Genomic DNA, 18,544 nt, shown 5'->3' with positions numbered 1-18,544 from the left:
CTGACCGGGCCTGAGTAGCAGGGGGTCCCTGCCCCCAGCCAGGAGGCCAGGGGGGCCCAGTTTGAACACCTGGGGACCCCCATCCCCTCCTCTGGTGAAAGAGCCCCTGTCTTTCTAGCGCTGACATCCCTGGCTTCTTCCGCCTCACAGAATACAGAGAACTGAATGGCCACTGCCTCGTTTTACAGACGGGGAAACCAAGGCCCAGAAGCCAGCAGCAACAGACACACCCGCTGAGACTCAGAACCAGGACGCCTTCATCTCATGGCAGGGACTCTGCCCAGGGTTCCTCCAGAGGGGCCCACGTCCTCAGGACAGTTGGGGTCAGCGAGGGTGCCAACTTGATTCCCTCCAGCTCACAGGGGCCCCTTGCTCGGGGTGGCCCCAACCCTGAGCCTCCTGCTGCCTGACCCCGTCTGTTACCTTTCCTAAGTGCAAGCATCAGCCCCGTGGACCACTGAGCCCCGGAAGCCCCAGTTCCCTAACCCGAAGGAATGACTCCACTCCCCCCGCCACAGAACAGCCCAGAGAAAGGGCCAGAAGGACCAGCACGGCTGTGAGTCTGGACGGCCAGCACAGACGTGTGGTCAGCCTCTGGCCCCCCCGACCGGCCTCCTCCCCAACTTTCCACCCTGGACTTCTGTCTCCTTTGGCTGTTTCTCGGGCATCGGGCCCGGTTTGATCAGATTCTTGTTTACAGGCAGGGCGACTCTGCTTCCCCCTCCTGAGAAACTTGCAAAGAGAAAGCCCCAGGTCGGGGGAGTCCGGGCTGGCCTGGGGTCGCGCCGACGGGGCGGCTGTTTAGACGTGCTTTGTGCGGCTTGGAGCCCCCGCCACGCACACAAGGGCGAGGGGCCCGCCGCAGCCCCCGGAGGGAACACACACACACACACACACACACACACACACTCACTCTCTGTTTCAGGGGGAGGTAATTGAGGTTTCCTCTTTTCATGTGAAGAAAGGGCACCTTCTATTGAGAGAATGTATTCACAGAACCTGGGAAAACTCATCTGCGCTGGGCCTCCCAATTATCCCCAGGTGGCTGTTCTCCGTGGGGGGCTCCCCACATTCCTTCTGCGGGGCCTTTGTCTCCATCTGCACCGCCCTGGGAGCTCCCAGGCTAAGTCCCCTCCTTAAACCCCTGCCAAAGACCCTATTCACTCTGCAAAGAGACGCCCGGCAGAAGGTGGTGGGCAGCCTGCCTCCCCCGCCACCCCAGCCCCCCAACTCCCAGGAAGGAGGACTTAAGAACCCTCCATCTGGATTTTTGTTGAAGCCCAAAGAAATTGGAGAGCAATTAGGAGAGTCATGACTACACCCTCCACCACTCTCCTCTCCCTTAATTAATTCCTCTCTCTCTCTCTCTCTCTCTCTCTCTCTCTCTCTCTCTCACACACACACACACACACACACACACACCCTTCCCAAGTTGGGGCCTGCCCCGGCCGCGGCCACCCCGCACCTGCTCTGCCTGCAGGCCCCTCACGACCGCCGAGGCCCTTGGCGAGTTCCCCAAAGACGGGGATAAGGGGCCAAGTATCTAAAATCTGGAAGGCACTAGGAATTCGAGGATGTGTGAGCATTCAGAAATGAGCCTCTTGGGCACTGCTAGCAGGTCATCTGGGCACCGAGAAGGGGACCTTCGACCTCTGTTGGATCCAAGTGAACTTGAGACCCCTTCCACTGCTGCTGCAGCATGCGGGGGGGCGGGTGCCTAGGAATGGACACTCTAGGGGGCTGACCTCCTCCCGGTGGATTTCCAAGGGTCCCCTCATTCTCTTCCCTCCTGGCCCCAAAACACTGACTCATGTCACGCTGATGACTGGCAGCTACCTCAGCATAACCCCTCCTTTAGACACCCCCCCCCCAAAAATGGCCCAGCTTCCTGAAGCCATAGGCAGGCAGCTGGGACTTGGGGCTGCCCACAGAAACTGGGGGCACCCCAGAGTGAAAGCCTCCACTCCTTCCCCTACCAGACCACTCTCTTCCTTTCAACATGGGGACCCCATGCTTCAGATGGCCTCATTTGGAAAGCTGTAACTAACTCTTTTCCAGAATTTTCCATCTGTTCAAACCAGGGATAGGAGACCAGGCTAGTCAGACTCCTTTAAGTCCTTCTTTAGGACAGGGGGCAGAGCTCAAAGCCACAGATGGAAAAAGGAACCAGTTCTTGGGGCTCATTTGCAACTTGTTAAATGTCAGTCTTCTAAAAAGAAAATGCTCCCAGCACCCCAGACCTTCTGATTCAGCTCACAATGGCGGTTTCTACATTGTCCACTGCCCTTTAACCCTTTGGGGCCTTAACTTGTTTCCCTCCACACCCCCTTCTGTGTAAAGCTGCCTTCCTCTTTTCAAGGAAAAATTCATTAGCAAGCTCATTAAAGAGGGGTGATTTTTTTTTTTCTTTCTGGAAGTCAGATTGGTCATAAAAAAAAAAAAAACACACATTTAAGTTCCTTCATGTAAATGAAGGAATAAGAAACACATGCCTCCCGTTGCCCTTAAGTCTTGCCAGTTTTTGACATTATTTGGAGAAATGTGCTTGGAAATACGTTTGGGGTTTGAGTCACGAGTCAGGAGACACTAGGTCAGGAGCCCTGAAAGCCGCCATCAGTCCCACAGGCAACCTGCAGTGGGAAACTGAAGGGGGAGAAAAGGGGCGTTTTCTTCCTTTTTGAGACGCACAGAGGCTGTTATGCCCTCAGCCCCTTCCCCATCCCCGCTCCACCGTGGGGGGAGCAGGTGGGGCCCGAGGACCAGCTTTCCAGCAAGACCACCATCTCTTCCCAATACCTGTGCGACCCGGAAGCGTTCAGCTAGAGGCGGCCCTGGGGGCCGGCCCAGTACAATGACAAACGGCCAGAGAACCCCTCCCACCCGTCTGGCTGGCGGGCTAGGGCCTCATTTCCACCCCTCACTGCTCAGGCATGGGCCAAGCCACCAAAAGAGAATTTTCCTGAAAATGATCCTTTCTTTCAACACTGGACAATGGCAGATGGATGATGCTACGTTTCAACGTCTTTAAACGAAGAACTTGACCGATTATACCTATCACTCTCTATTTTCTGCGTGAAAAGTGAAAGTCGCTCAGTCCTATCCGACTCTTTGCGACCCCGGACTCTACAGTCCCCAGAATTCTCCAGGCCAGAATACTCGAGTGGGTAGCCTTTTCTTTCTTGAGGGGATCTTCCCAACCCAGGGATCGAACCCAGGTCTCCCGCATTGCAGGTGGATTCTTTACCAGCTGAGCCCCCAGGGAAGCCCAAGAATACTGGAGTGGGTAGCCTATCCCTTCTCCAGCAGATCTTCCTGACCCAGGAATCGAACCAGGATCTCCTGCATTGCAGGTGGATTCTTTACCAACTGAGCCATCAGGGAAGCCCCTATTTTCTGCATAATGACACACAAAATCCAAAATATGTGTTTGCCTGAGGCTGAGCATTCACCAAAGCCTCTAAAACTCAACACAGCCCAAAGACAGGCCATCCTGAACGCCAAGGAGAAGGGGTGGGGGACTGGCAAAGTCCGGGACTGGCTGGGGATAGGCCTCCATCCTGACTCTGCCCATCGGCCCAGCCCACCGGGAGGGGCTCCTGAGACGTCCCTGAAGAGGGAGGCATCCAGGAACCGTGGGCATTTGGCTCCGACGAGTCACACAGATCTTTCTGATAAGCTCCGGATACAACATCCCGGAGCCCGCATCCTGCCCTTTGTAAAGATCCCCTCCTGGGCTCTGCTCCACATCATCATGTTTGCAGGTGGCAAATGCCAGCCTCGGAGTAAATGTCATGGGGCGGAGCCCGCCTGGTGCCCCCTCCCTGGAATTAGGCCTGGGCACACGTTCCCTACCTCTCTGCAACCTCTCTGGGGAGTAGAAATAAGCGGACAAAAGGGTCAGCCCCCTGTATGGATACTTCTACCCTTCTCGCCTGCTCAAAATAACATCCCCAGCCCATTCCCCATTCAGGGCAGGAGGGCAGGACTGTGGAAGAGCTGTCCCCCAAATCTGGTTGATGCAAGAGCCTTACAGAAGCTGCGATGGAAACTGGAGACCCTTGAGGAGTATGGGGGTCCAGCCCCTCTGCTCACTGGGCTGCAGGGCTCATATAGGCGGGTACACCCCAAGACAGGGCCCCCAGCTCTGATGTGGCCCCCATCTCCTCTCACAGAGACCCTGTGTGGAGCAACAAGGCACTGGGCCTGGGACAGAGCCGAGCCCACTTGAGCCTCCATAAACATCTGGGGAGTTAAGTCAACTTTGACCCCATCATCCAAGCCCTTCCCATCATCCCCTCCCCAGACCATCCCGGCCATTTAAGTGCCTTCATTCATTCACCCCAGGGACTACCCTGAATGTCTCAGACATGCACACAGAGCCAGCCACCTTCCCCTGAGCTGCTGGCTCTGAAAACACCCTAAGGCCCCTTCAGGAGCCCTGCCATGGGCTGCACTGCCGTGACCGCAGAAAGCAGGGTGCCCTCGGGGGAGCACCCCCGCCCCTGTCCACCTGGGCTAGATACCACACAGGCTACATCACCATAGGGGACCCATCCGGGCATCCGACTAGACCCTCTGGTCCTTAAGGCAAAGCTGGCCTCGGGCCCCCAGAGAAAAGCCCCACCCCCGGGCCTCCAAGTCTCCATTAACGCTTCTTGAATAAACGAAGGTCCCATAAACAAATGTTGAACCCAGAGAGCCTCATGGAGCTGTAACCCCAGTTTTCTTGTGCTCCACCATTACTGATTTTATTTAAACGCACAAAAACATTCCCATCCAGCTGCAATTTCAGGGGTGAGGAGATGAGGCCAAGGGAAGAACTCCCTCAAAAACCACTGTTTGATTAAAGGACATTATCAAAGCCTCGTGCGTGAGAACCCAGCATTCTCACAGCCACCGACGTTTCCATGGCGTGTGGGCAGAAACGCTTTTCCAGCTCCAGGGCGGACAAGCACTGCTGTTTTTGCGTCTCCAAAGGGGCCCGCTAGCCGGGCTTTAGGCGGAGGGCAAATGTCCCGCTATTCACTTCATTACTGCGCTAAGCAAAGCTCCGTAAGGACCTACTATGTGTGTGCCTGGGCCGCACTGGTTCTCAGGAGCCCAGACCCGAGGCAATGCTCTCCACTTACCGTACAGGCGCACGAGGGTCTCAGCTCCCGGCAGCTTCCAGAATGCCCGGTCCCATGGTCGGGGTGGCAGAGAACTTGCCCTTGGAAGTGACCCCCTCCCAGGTTTGCATGTGTACCTCCTCGAACTGAGACATGTTTGAGTAAGCCTGATGAAATCGTGGTGTCTCAAAAAAGCATGCAACTCACCCCAATCCAGGCAGCAGTGTCGCGGCTCGGGGTAGGCGCGAGACGTCGGGTGACCCTCCGGAAGGCGTGCTGCTCCAGGGGAGCTCCTCCACCTCCTCTGTCCAGGCGTTCACGATCCGGCGCCGCCTGGGCTCCTTGGTGGTGGGGGAACAGGTAGAACATTAGCAGGACGGCAAGGCGAGCCCCCCAGAAAAGCCACACACACACACACACACACACACACACACACACACACACACACACACACACACACACGACCCAGAAAAGGCACAGAGCCTGGTCTCACCTGCCGTCTGGTTTTTGGTGGAGGGAGGTGGCTCTTGGGAGCGGCAAGGACGGGAAGAGGTGTGAAGAGTGACAGGCCCGGGAGCAGCCCCCAGACGGGCCACAAGGTCCGGGGGGGCGGGGACGGGGGAGCCGAGCCTGGGACTCGCGGGGACACGGCGCTTGGACGGGCAGGCCTGGCAGGACGTAACAATAAGGGGTCTGGGGGGATTGAGGTGGGGAGAAGGGGACAGTGCAAAAGGCTGGCTATAGCCCAGGGTCACTCAGAGCCTGGGCAGCCAGGCCCACAGGAAGAGGTACCCAAGGATGCTGGGGGGGGGGGGCGGTGGCCTGCCGGGGTAGGGGGGGCTTGTGCCCCAGGCACTGGAGACCCCCTAGAAACTTGAGTCACCCTGAGGGGGAAAGCCTCCTTGCACTGGGGGAGACAGGGAAAAGGCACACAGGTGGGAGGTGGGCGGGGCAGCACGCAGGTAACCACAGGTGTGGGCTCAGCGAGGAAAACCAACGTGTTAGGCAGACAGTCGGATGGCTGAGACGCAGAGGGTCCTGAACCCAGAGAAGGGGGCACAGGGAAGGGCACACAGGTCGGATCTGGCAAGCAGAGCCGGGGGTTGGGGGGGGGGGCAGTCAACCTAGCAGGGGAGCGGAGGGGAAGCCAGAGGAGGAGCCGCCAGACACAGGAGTAAGGTGGGCAGCCAGGCAGAGGTGAGGCCTGCAGGTCCCCTGGAGGTTCCCAGCCAGGGGCCCTTGGCGGTGGGCAGGCCCCCGTCCGCAAAGGGGGGCGGGCGAGCTGGATGTAGTCCCAGGGGTAGGAGGGCATCCTGGAGGGAGGGGTCCAGCCCGCGGACCCCCAACTCAAGAGGGAGACCTGGTGCGGCCAGAGCCCAAGGGGACACAGGCCACGGCTGCCCCGGGCCACTTCCACAGTCCTGAACGTCAGGGCTGGGAGCCCAGGACGGCCATGAGCACTCAGCTACAGGACAGGCGGGGAGGGTTAGGGGCAGGAGGGGCTGGCTGGCTGGGACCTGCAGCTGAGCCCTGGAGAAGGGCAGGTTCGGGGGCCCCCTCCCCAGGCTTCGGATTCAAAGGGGGCCAGCCGACCACAGCAAGGCAAAGCAGGCCTGCCCCTCGCACCCCACCCCGGCCTGCCTTCTCTATAGAGCAAAAACGTGCTGCTCCAGCGCCCGGGGGCCAACAGGGCACCCTGGGCAGAAGCAACCCCCCGGCCCCCCACCCCAGGGAGGCAGAGGCCATCAAGGGACGCACTAGGGTGGCAGGTGCCCAGCCCGGGGCCGAGCTATGGGCTTGCTCAGTAAGGATCAACTGTTGGATGACGGGATGGATGCGTGAGTCCAGGAAGGGGTGAGACTGGTGGGGCCCCCACTCAAAAGGGGCTGGGGCAACACCCACCCCTCAGTTAAAGGACGTCCACCCTCCACCCTTTAGACCTAAGGCTTCCTGCACTCCCAGTGTCTCCCACCTAGCAGCTCAGCTTTGACAGTCAAGTTCCTTCCTTGACTCACCTGTCCAAACAGCCATACATCCCACATACTCTTACTGAGCCCCATTTTGTGCCAGGCTGGTGCTGGGACACCCAAAGGAGGAGTGGGCTGGCCTAGGACGCCCCCCTGAGGACCAGATAAGGAAACAGGAGTCGGGGAGAGAAGACGGATGGACTACAGAAGGGGGCAGTGAAAGCAGAAAAAAAAACGGGAGGATCAGAAGAACTGGGGGGAGCCTCCGGGATTGACTTAATGGTGGCTGAGCCCTCCCAGGCCCCACACAGGAAGCCGGGCAGGACCCCCGGGCTGGGGGAGTGGGGGGCAGGTGTCCCATGCGCATGGGGAGCGGGGAGCTGTGTCAGTTCAGGTGCAGAAGGGGGGCCACAGAAACAAGGATACAGGTTAAAGCAGTCCCCCGTCCAGGAGTCACGAACACAGACACCCCACTGCCAGTGGCCTCAGAAGATGAGTTCAGTTGCCTTCCACCTCCTCCCTGGGTTCTCAAATGCTAAAATATTAATGACTCCGGGGCAGGTATTTTAATTATTGGTATGTATTTGAAGGTATGAAGGGTTCTATGGATTTTCTTTTCCTACTTCTAGAAATAATCCTTCTAGAACACCAGGAGCTGCCCCAGAAGTTTACTCTCCACAAACTGCACGGAAGAAGCAAGTTTTGGTGGGACCCCCGATTCTCAGAAGTGCTCACCCCATCCAGCCCCCAAGTCTGGGCAACATCTGGGGTCCCCACCACCAAAAGCGATGGAGTGGCCCCAGCTGGCCATCTGGGCTGCCATCCACACTTGTCATCTAGTGGGCCGGATGGGAGGTGGTTTCGCTGACTCGGGAAATGTCTAAATCTCATCCACCAACACCAGGGGACCTTGAGCCGAGAGGTAAGTTGAGGGAGAGAGGACCATAAGTTTTCAAGTAATCAAGTTTTCTTGCTCCAAACACTCCACTTCTCCTCCCCTCCCTTTTTTTCCCCCATTTGGCGGAAGGTCTGGCTGGAGTCTAAGGTTTAACTGGAGTGATCTAATTGTGATTGATCTGCCTTTAGGTGAGGAACATCTAGAACTCAGGATTCAGAAGGGCAAGTTTCTGACTCAGGCACACCTGCCCTGAAGACATGAAAAGGCCCCAGGGATTTCAAGAAGGAACACAGAAGAGGCCTGAGGGGCAGAGCGGGCGCAGGACACATGGGAGGGACAGTTAGGGGGTAAAGTGGGTGACCCAGGTTTGGATACTGGATCTGAGTGGTCCTGACAGACCACTGGCACTCTCATCATGAGGGGCTGAGTGTGAGCCCCCATCTCTGTCCTTCTAAGCGGATGGGGCTGTGCTGGGGTACCAATATCCATCCACTTCCTGACCTGGAAGGGGCATTCCACAGACGCTAGCTCGGCTACAATTGCACGGGGTCTACACCTAGGACTTCCTTTTCTACTTTTCTTACTTTTCATTTGGAAGTCTCACAGGTTTAACACTGGGGAGCCCTAAGTTTAACTGCGGGGTGAGCCAGACCCGCATCTCTGTCTCTCTGCTCCTGGAAAACTGATCCCAGAGGCCTGAGTTGCCCTGGCCCAGGGCTGGTCTGCACGCAGGGTCAAACAAAGTAACTCTTCTGCAGAGCAGCCCTCATCTGTGGCCCAAAGCGGCCTGCAACTTTCAACCTCGCTCCATGCACCGCGAGCTGGGACAGAGGCAGAGACTTGAATGGGGAGCAGAATGAGTCCCTGGGCTCCAGCACCAAAATTAGAAGTGTGGCTTCAGACCCGCTTCGCCCCTGCCCTGCAGCCGCGGTTCACCTCATTATGATAATCAGTGTCTTTCCTTCTCAGACAAAGAAGGCTCCTTATGAGATGAATATTGGAATCCAGCAGCTACCTCATTAAGGTCTACAGCCTCTTCCTTGACAAGGCCCAAGATTAGCCCTGTGTTCATTAAGGGAAAAGGGCAGAAAGTGGAATAAAACTGAAAAACACAGCTGGGGGGAGGGGGAGGGCTCTTTCTGCTGGCCATTCATTCACTGAAAGGCTCCATGTACCTTCGGGATTTAATCACCAGCCAAGGGGGCCAGGAGGAGGGTTTAACCAGGATGCGGGAGGTAAAGAGGTTAAACCCGATAGAAGGAGTTAAAAACCTAAAATGGGGCAATTTGATTTGAAAGCTTCCTGGGACTTGTCACTGGGATAATCAATTGAAAACCTTTTTCCTGTTTACTTTATTTTCGCCTGACCCAAGAAGGAACCTTTCTCTGGATGTGTTTTTTTGGGGGTGGGTTTTCGTATTTTCTAAGTCTCCCTTTGCTCCTTTTTTTTGTCTTGGGGGCCTTTTTCTGGTCTTTGCTTCTTTCTCGCCCCCACCCCCCACTTCTTTCTTCTCCGTTGCGCTCCTTCCTGTGGGAACTTAACCTACAAGAAAATCAGATGGCGACCTTCGCTGTATTTTCTCATGAATACCTGACTGAATTTATTTCAAGTTCCTCGAATAGTGGGGACTTGAGGTTTTACCTGCAGGATAGCCCACCTGACCTGCCAGGTAAAGATAACTATTCTGCAACTGAGAGTAAGGTGGAAAGGCTTGGAAACACTGAGCTACCTCGAGGCCTCAGCTCTAGGTGGTTTGGACGCCAACCCGGAGAAGATGCCAAGAGGCAGGTTCTGGAAGGTTCTGGAAGGGCTGGATACTCTTCTAGGAGAGGTTAAGAAGGAGGAGGGCCAGGAGCAGGTGACTCTGTACCGTCTACAGGTCAGGGGGTGGAGGGGAGAGGGCTGTCTGTCAACACCAGGGACCAGGAGCTGGGAAGACCGTGAGAGAAACACTGAATACGTGTCCGTGCGTCCGGGAGCCGGAAACGTGTCCGGAGTTAAGCTCCAGAAAAGTCATTACCTTAGAGCTGGTGGAGTTCAACGGCCCAGAGGAGACCACGAAGCGGTGGGTTGGAGGGGAAACAGAAGGTGAGGAAGGAAGACAGCGTATGTAGATAGGCTTTACAGGAGGCGGGGCTGCGGAAGGAAAGAGACAGAGGCTAGAAAGGAGGCCAGGAGAGGCCCGGAGGCTCAGAAGCTGCTGAGAAAAGCAAAGTTAGGAATTTGGAGGGACTCGCTTGTGGCCAAAGGGCCAGGTCTGAGAGACTAGAGGGGCCGGGGTGGGGGCCTCCTCTCCGTTTACCGTGTCAGACGCCTCAGATGCCCTCATATGAAGGCCGCTTGACAGCCTCTGTTCCCCTAGGAGGTGCAGGCCAGCCCGGGGTCCGGACAGGGAGTTGTGAGGTTTAAATGAATTGATGGTTGCAAAAAGGCCTTTGCCAACTGCAAAGGGAGACATAAATGTCCCCTATAATTACTCACTGGTAGCAGGACGCTCAATTTTACAGCCCACTCAAATCTCACTGGGGCCTGGGTTTTCACTGACCATAAATTATGCGTCCTTACATTAAGGATGTAAAACCCAGTGGTGAAAGCTCCTGCCAGCCTTTGGAAGACAAAAGGTCCCTCCTAATAGCCTGGATTAACTCACAGCAGATCTCCGCCCACTTCATTTGCCACCTCCCAAGTCATCTTTCCACCTTCATTTGCCACATAATCCAATCAGCCCCTTTCAGAAGCCCGGGAGCTATTGTCTACACCAAGCCGGGTTTCTCTAAAGCGGCCCAAGTTGTTTTTGTCTCGTCCGGACAAAACTGGTTGGCTTAAAAGGGGAGGAAAGAAAGTGCTGGTCAAACGAGGACCCCAATTAGCTTCCAAGAGACTTGTTGTCATCATCTTTGTATCACATTCCAGGCCTGGTGTGCGGGGCATATTGTAGGCAGTCCAGAAAATGTTTGTTGAATTAATTCTGTTTTATTTCTTCTGGAATTTATTTATTGAGTGCAAACACACAGCACCTAGTGGGTGCTAGCTGTTATTACTGCGGGGGGGTGTGGGGGGGGGACAAGGCTGGGCATGTGATAATGAGGGACAGCCTCCTGGTGTTAAGTATCTCGCAATTTCCACAGCAATTTACAAAGCACTTTCATAGTGGTTACATCATTTGGCCTTCAAAAGCACCATGTGGGGTAGATAAACGCGGGTGCTTTTTGTGTTGCTTTTTTTTTCCCCCCCTAATCCCCATTTAGGCCATGAAAAGAACTGAGACTCAGAGAAGTTAAGCAACGTATTTAAGGTCACACCGTTATTGAGAGGTGGGACCAGCACATCGTACCAGCATTGGGGCCACCCAAGACCCCCAAGACCACCCCGGGCAGCTGGGATCTCAAACAGGCTGTCCCATTGTCAAACATTGGAGTGGAAATCAAAAAGGTTCTGAGTGGAACTCGGGGGCGGGGGGGCGGGGGGGAAGGGGCAGCCCCTGATGGCACCCAGGGTCCAACTCTGACCCCTTCTCTTGCCAGGAATGTGACAAAACACTCACACTCCTCCAGCCTCAGCGACCTCACTCTAAGTGTCGCTCAGTTCTGTCTTCTTGTCCTCCACCTTTTAAAATGACTCAAACCGAGGCCACATTCACTCTCATTTGTAAATGAGGCGGCCTCGCTCACGTGGACATCCGACATAGCAATAACAGGCATAGAACATACGGAGTGCTCTGGAAATGACCACATGCACCATGCATATCCTGACTAGGTCAGCTCGACCCCTGGCTCAGTACAGCCCTACCTGGTGCACCAAGAGCCCTGCGGACTGGGCTTGTCCGGAGCGCTGTGGAAGAATAAACGAGAAGCGTGAGACAGGTGATGAGAGGGGCGAGGGGGACGTGGTCGACCAACCTGTTTGGAAAAACGTTAACTGACCGCCTCTTCTATGCCTGGCCTTACCGGCTTCCCTGTGTCGGACCAACACTCACAACACCCTGGGAGGTTGCTTTGCTCGATCCCGTTCCCCAGAAAGGACGAGGAGATCTCGGAGGAGGTGGGGATGCCCCTGGCAGTTCGGTAGCATGGCCTCGGGGCACATGCTCCTTCCAGAAGCCCATCCAGGGCCTTGGAATTGCCAGGGGGATGCTGGTCAAGCCCTTGGCCCAGGTCTCCCTCCTGAGAAGTTCCCAAAGGGACCCTTCCTTTCAGACCATCCTGGGGTGGTGACGGGGTGGATTGAGAAAGACTGACACCTCCCTGGGGATGGTGAAACCTCCAGGTTGATGGAAGGTTAACAAAGCAGACGCACATAGAAAAGCAAAGCATCAAGGCAGAAGCACATCGAAAGTCCGACGTTAACCAGCGCCCCCTCACTAGGGCACGGTTTCAACACTTAGCCAAGAGGGACAGCTGGCTGGTCAGTTCGGGTCCTCTTCATCCTTCGGCGTCCTGCGGAGGCGGTCACTGCCTAGGGGTCGCTTTGTTTGCTGGTGGGATCCAGGAACCCCTGCTCCTGGCGTCCTCTGCAACAGATCAAAGGTTAGAAAGCCAAGTCTAGGTATTAGTTAAAATTGAAATAAATTAATTACAACTAATTAGTTTAAAATTTAAATTGTCTTTTAATTGCTAATGGGCCTGGGGGTGGTGCAAGCAAGGTGGTAGGGGTGGGGGGTTCTGCCCACGGTGTTGGGTTTCAGTTGCCACCAGGATGGGTTGAGGTACCATAAGACGGAGGTGAGCGGCAAGCACCTGGGCATCAGCTCGTCATCCACAGGTGGTCCTTGGAGGCAGGGAATCAGACGGAAGGTGTCCTCCTTGAAGACAGACCCTGGGGCAGGGAAAGGGGGGCACAATTAGAAACCGTCTTGATGACCTCTAATGGCCGGTAGGGGAACAGCAGAGGGAGGGAGGGGGCAGTCCGAGGGAGAGGGAGGAGGCAGTGAGCAAAGAGGAGGAGGGAGGAGGGGGAGGAGGGAGGAGGGGGGAGGAGGGGGAGGAGGGGGACGTGGGGGAGGTGGGAGGAGGGGGAGGGGGGGGAGGTGGGAGGAGGGGGACGAGGGGGAGGTGGGAGGAGGGGGAGGAGGGGGAGGTGGGGGAGGTGGGAGGAGGGGGAGGTGGGAAGCGGGAGGAGGGAGGAGGGGATGAGAGAGGAAGGGGAGGGGAAAGAAGGGTGAGGCAAATGGGAAGGAAGTAGGAAGGGGAGGGGGAGGAGGGGGAGGGGAGGAGGAGGAGGGGGAGGGGAGGGGAGGGGAGGGGGAGGAGGGAGAGGAGCGGAAAAGGGAGGAGGGAGAGGAGCGGAAAGGGGCGGAGGGAGAGAAGTGGGAGGGGGTAAGGAAAACTTGATTGACAGGGCACAAGTGGTCGCGGTGTGCGCATGCGCAACCTGAAGCCTGGGTTAGCAGGCCTACAGCCATTTGCAGACACAGACCACTAGGGGGCGCGCGGCCAGCACCCAGAAGCCAAGAGCAGACACCTGCGCACACCCCCGCCCCCCCCCCTCCCCCCGCCCGCGTCCGGCCCGCAGCTGCCCAGGGCACAGCTGGCGTCAGGCGGAGGGGGCGCCCAACAGGTCTCAGGCCTACGGAAGTTGGGCGGGGGGGGGGGCAGAGCCCACCCCCCGCCAATCACGCAGGGCCGCTGGGTCCCCTAAACGCCACGCTGGCCGACGCCAGCCAGAATCCACCTGTGGATTCTATGGGGGGGCCGCTCGCCCCCCCAAACAGGTCCTGAGGTCCTTCTGCGCCCCCCAACTGCAGGGGTCGATCTGGCACCCGACAGAGCTGAGCATTTCAAGGGACAGTCGCCATAGGGGTCTTTCCAGAACAAGATTCCACTTTTGATGGGGAAAAACACCGAAATCTTGGCGCCAACCCCCAGAAAATGCAATTAAATTAAATTAAAATGATAAAGGCCCAGTTTTCAATACACTATTTTCACACACTTATGTGTCTCTGGACAAATGATACAAAATACGGTACCACTAGGAAATAAAATAAAGGTAGCCAAAACCGTCTAAAATTACCCAGACCACCACCGAATCCCCCACCCCACCCCAAATCTCGTCTCCTTTTCTCCGCCACGGTAAGAATCTCAAGACTCCAGCACGATGGCGCCTAAATAACCGTTTCACAGCTTCTCCATCCTACCCAGATGAGCCACACCTTCTCAGACCCTCAAAACCCAAACCGGCCGAAATAAACTCATCTGTGTCCACGCTCTTCCACGACGCCCTAGGTCACGCAATCAGCGCCGACCACGGCATCGCGACCCAGAGCGAAATCCTGTAACGGCTCCCCCAGGGAACCCGGGGGTCTTAAAACATTTCTCCCCTAAGTAGATGCACCCAGAACTCTCCAGGAAATCCCGCGCCCGACCCCCTCCAGCAGGAGAACAAAGGCCACCTCCCCTCCCCACCCCGCCCCCCAAAATTCCGCAGTGCCGCGGGCGCCCTCTGGCGGCCAGCGAGAAAACCTTCCAGAAACCTGCCACGTAGCAACTCGCTCGCGCTCCCCCTCCCCAAGCCCGCCGGCCCACCGTGGGGAGGGGGCGGCGTGGGGGGGTGCTTGACAGGGACAAAGGAAACGGCAAGAGGCGGCTCGATCAAAAATCAAAAGCCCACAACACGTCAGAACCTTCCAGGGACCATCGCGCAACACCGAGAAGACCCCCGATCCCCCAGTTCTCCACTCCCAGAGCCCAGAACTCCCCCAACACGCCCCCTTTTTCTGTATTTCTCTCTTCCCTTTTGACCAGCCCCTTCCAGACCCAAGGACACAGCCTTCCCTCCACCTCAACCCACCCCCTGCCTCTATTCTGCATGCGCCCCTAATCACTTGACCCGCTCCCCCCACCCCCAGCCGCCCTTCTGCACGGAACCCGTCCTCGGGGCGGTGGGGGGGGGGCTTCTGGAAGGTTTGCACTTGGGCGCCATATCTCTCCACTATTTTAATAAACCAGAAAATATCAGGTAGCAATGCTACTGTTTGAATTTTGACTGGAGTAGGCTTTGCACTAACCTGTGTTCTTGGATTCGGAACCCCTAGCGGATAAGTACCTCCACTCCTGACACCTACGGCCACCAAGAACCTGGCCAAAACTAGCGGGAAAATGTGCCCGGGAGACTCTGGCATTCGGGGGGCTTCCCCCCCACTTCTTAGGGAATGCAGAATGCATCCACCGCCACGTCTCTCGCCACTCGTGATTCTCAAGGTGGCTTCAAACCCAGAAAATCTCGGTTTTAGACCGCGGTGACCACGGCACACTGGCCTCTGACAGGGGGTTGATCAGATTCCTCCCACTCTTCGTAACTGAAGCCACGACCACCCAGCCTACCCTCAGTGACCAGACTGGAGAGGGGCCCTGTGATTCTTTTTTTTTTCCCCCGTCCTCCAGGAAAATGTGCCTCGAGACTTTCCTTCCCGACACGATTCCGTCGCCGATGCTCGGGGACCAGGCGAAGTGGTCGCCTTCAGGAGTCGGTCTCGGGTATCTGTCTCGCGGCAGGTCCAGGAGGACGGAGACCAGCCCAGAAGGGGGTGTCGTCTTCCTTTTGCACATCCTTTCGGGCAAAGGATGGCCAACCACTCACCGGGTAGGGAGGTTCTCGCGTGGGCGCCCGGGCTCTCCGGAGGAGCAGCGGCCCAGGCCAGCGGGCCAAGGCGCGCTCCATCCCAGCTCTCCGCCGTCTGCGCTAGGGGCTGGCTGGGTGGGGTTTATATGGAGGCGCAGAAGGGGTGGTCTCTGACGTCAGTGCATTCTGCTGCAATGCGCTCATTTCTCCAAAAGTGATTGGCCGGAAAAATGAGCCCCCCAGATTCTATGACAAATTGCTCTAGCCGCACCCAGATTGCAGCAAAGAAGGGAGGAAAAAATTCTGCCGCAGTGCCCCTCGCCGCCATGACCAACACCCTGAGCTCGCTGGCGCTTTTTCCCTCCACGAGCCCCGCGCGCCACGCGGGGGAGATTTCTGTGCACGATTTGCTGGGAGCCCTGGACAAGGGGTGGTTGTCCTCAGGCGGGCGGAGGGCAAAGCTGGGGCGCTGGGGGCGGCAGATCGCACACCTGGCTATTTCGGAACCTCTATCAGAGGATGCAGCTTAGGGAAAGAAAATGATGCTTTCTGCTTATTGTCCTGGGAAATAAATTCCCTAGGCAAGGCAAGCGGCACCCAAACGTAAGTCGGCGGCTGTTACTCCCTTTTAGCCTACCCGTCCTTTTCTGATCAGGAGACTCCATAGTGCACCTCCGAGTCAGAAAAACCGAGTTGTGAGTTCCCGGCTCTGCCGCTTACGGTCTGGGTACCCAGAACCCGGCAATGCCCCCCTCCTCTGCCAGGAGGTCCGTTTCCTCCACTTTAAAGAAAAGCGGGGGCACCCCTAAGAAACGGAGTTGTAGTAATCTAGACTCGAGATGTGTCCCTATAGGGAAAGTACTTTTCAAGGAGGTCCGTGTCCCACCAGGAGATACATAGGGTACCCCCCTCCAAATCTGAGATCACTTCCCCACACATACAACTTTGAAAAGCGCCCCCCCCCCCCACCCCCGGGGAAACAGGCAGCGACACATGTTGCCGCAGACCAGAGCTTCACGGCCCCGGACTCCGGGACTTGGCACATGAGATTTAATCCTTAACAGGTGCCGCCTTCAGCAGTTCTGCCGGGCACCGAGTGGCAGAGTGGGCAGAACCGTCAATCAAATGTCCTCTCGCAAAGGTCAAAATGCTGTTGAAAGGGACTAAGGATCTATCTTAGGGCGACAGGTGGGTGGCAGCCGGGAGGACAAGGATGAAGCGCCTGGTGACAGAAGAGGGGTAAGAATGAGTGATGGGTCCCTAAGGGGAAAGACAGAGGGGCCCCGCAGGAGGTATCAAGTTAGAAGGAGCTCCCATGCACTTCTGGGGAGCTTCAGAGCCAGCAACACCCCTGCCCCCCCGCCCTCGCCCCGCGCCGTGGCCAGCGATCCTGTAGGGGACTAGAAAACTGTCGGGAGATTCTTGGGCAGAAAAGAAGGGACTGAGCCATTTGTGAGCCCACCACTAGAGACAGGGAAGTGAAAACGGACCACCCGGTGGCACGAGACACCAAGCCTTGGGCAGGGGGCTCATTTACAGGCGGGCTGTTGGGCAGATTAAGATAAAGTGGCCTTTGGGGTCCATGGCGAGGAGCTACCTTAAAGTGTCAGATAACGTAAGAGGGGGACAAGAACCCCATTTATAGCCTGGTTGAGAGCGTGCAAGGTACCCCAGAGACTAGAGCCCCGGTCGCGGGACTTGCAAAACTGAAACGCCCGCACCAACCACGGGTGTCAAGAAAGCTTCGAAAAATCATGGCTCCGAGCATCCTCGTCAACAGGAGAGCATTTATTAGCCACGGTATTAATAGCTAGGAAACAGCCGGAGCCAGCGGGGACCAATCAGCGGCCAGGAGCCCCTGTCGTCAAGCCAGCGCGGCCAATCAGACACCCGCAGGCCCGGTTGCTAGCCTCTGGGGGGCAGAGGCGAGGGGTGCGCATTGTCATGGGGGCGCCAGCTCGCCCTCCGCGCGTGGGAAGTCTGCGTGGGAGCGGAGGCGGCCACCAGAGAGCGTCAGTAGTTACGCACTCGGGGTCCCTGGAGGCTGTTCCAGAGACGGCCTCTTGGCGTCATTCTTGCCGCCCAGATAGGACATGAGCGATGCTCTGGGAGGAGCCCCCGCCTCTGGTTGGGGTGCCTCCGAGAGGCCCTGGAAAGAGAAACTCCAGATGGCCAATGCGCATCTCCGTCCTCCAGGCCTGGCCCCCAGGAGGAGAGGTGGGCCTCCCGGCGCAGAGTCCGCCTCTCTGCTTTTTTTCTGGGCTTCTTGGCTCCTCGGCCTGCTGCTCAGAGTTTCGAAGTAAATCCCACTCCTCTTTTTCAAGGTTTCAGTGACAGGCCAAGGTAAAAGACCCTGGAAAGCCTGTGTTTCCGACAAAAGCGCCGCGGGTTTGAATCCTATCTCTGCTCCCTCTTTAACTGGGAGGCTGCTGTCCAGGCCTTTCACTCTGGGCCCCTATTTCCTCATCTGGAAAAAGGAAAGAGTTGGACAAGATGGTCCCCAAGGAGCCTTCCAGTCCTGCTCTGCTTGATTTGAATGTATACATCAGGCGAGTCAAATGTCTTCCAGAACATTCTGCATGACAGTAATTAGTATCAGGTGTATCCTGCCGTCCATGTGGTTACTTCATCATGCTGCTTTTCTTTCCATTGTATTTTATTTTAAACAGAACTCCATGGCAACATGTTTATCCTTCTGGCTTCCTAAAAGAAAGAAAGAAAAAGATAGAGGAGGGAAAAAGGCAGAGAGAAAGACAGACTGCTGTAAACTAATCTCTACTGAGCTTGGTTTAACCACACACACACACACACACACACACACACACAGACAACACACACACAGACACACACACAGAGTCCATATGTTTAAATGTTTTTGCTGGCTTTTCTGGAGTTCAGAACCTAACTTTTAAAATATTTGTTGGTCCAAAGCAAAAAAAAAAAAAAAAAAAAAAAAGAACTTGAAAGAGCTAACTCTATGATAATATTTGGATCCAAACTGCTTCTCAATCTGA

The 18,544-nt window shown here is 56.4% G+C and overlaps 1 protein-coding gene across 8 annotated transcripts in view; it reads right to left on the bottom strand.

The window, feature by feature from the left end:
• LOC122706728 overlaps positions 1 to 15,671 on the bottom strand; it is a 35,030-nt gene extending 19,359 nt beyond the window's left edge. The window contains exons 1-6 of one of the 8 annotated variants that reach the window (XM_043922138.1): positions 15,549 to 15,663; positions 12,710 to 12,788; positions 11,763 to 12,483; positions 9,994 to 10,109; positions 5,602 to 5,776; positions 5,316 to 5,449 (exon numbers count right to left, since the gene is read on the bottom strand). The gene's annotated coding sequence lies outside the window, so the exon portion shown is untranslated. Of the gene's footprint in view, positions 1 to 5,315; positions 5,450 to 5,601; positions 12,484 to 12,682; positions 12,789 to 15,548 lie in introns of all 8 variants that reach the window. The other 7 variants (XM_043922143.1, XM_043922137.1, XM_043922140.1 and 4 more) reach the window with 7 other exon arrangements.
• Between the last annotated feature and the right edge of the window lie 2,873 nt (positions 15,672 to 18,544).

Source organism: Cervus elaphus, chromosome 13, assembly GCF_910594005.1.
Source record: "Cervus elaphus chromosome 13, mCerEla1.1, whole genome shotgun sequence".
Classification (NCBI taxonomy): Eukaryota; Metazoa; Chordata; class Mammalia; order Artiodactyla; family Cervidae; genus Cervus; species Cervus elaphus.
Note: the sequence above shows the minus strand (reverse complement) of the source record. Positions and strands in the feature narration are given on the sequence as shown.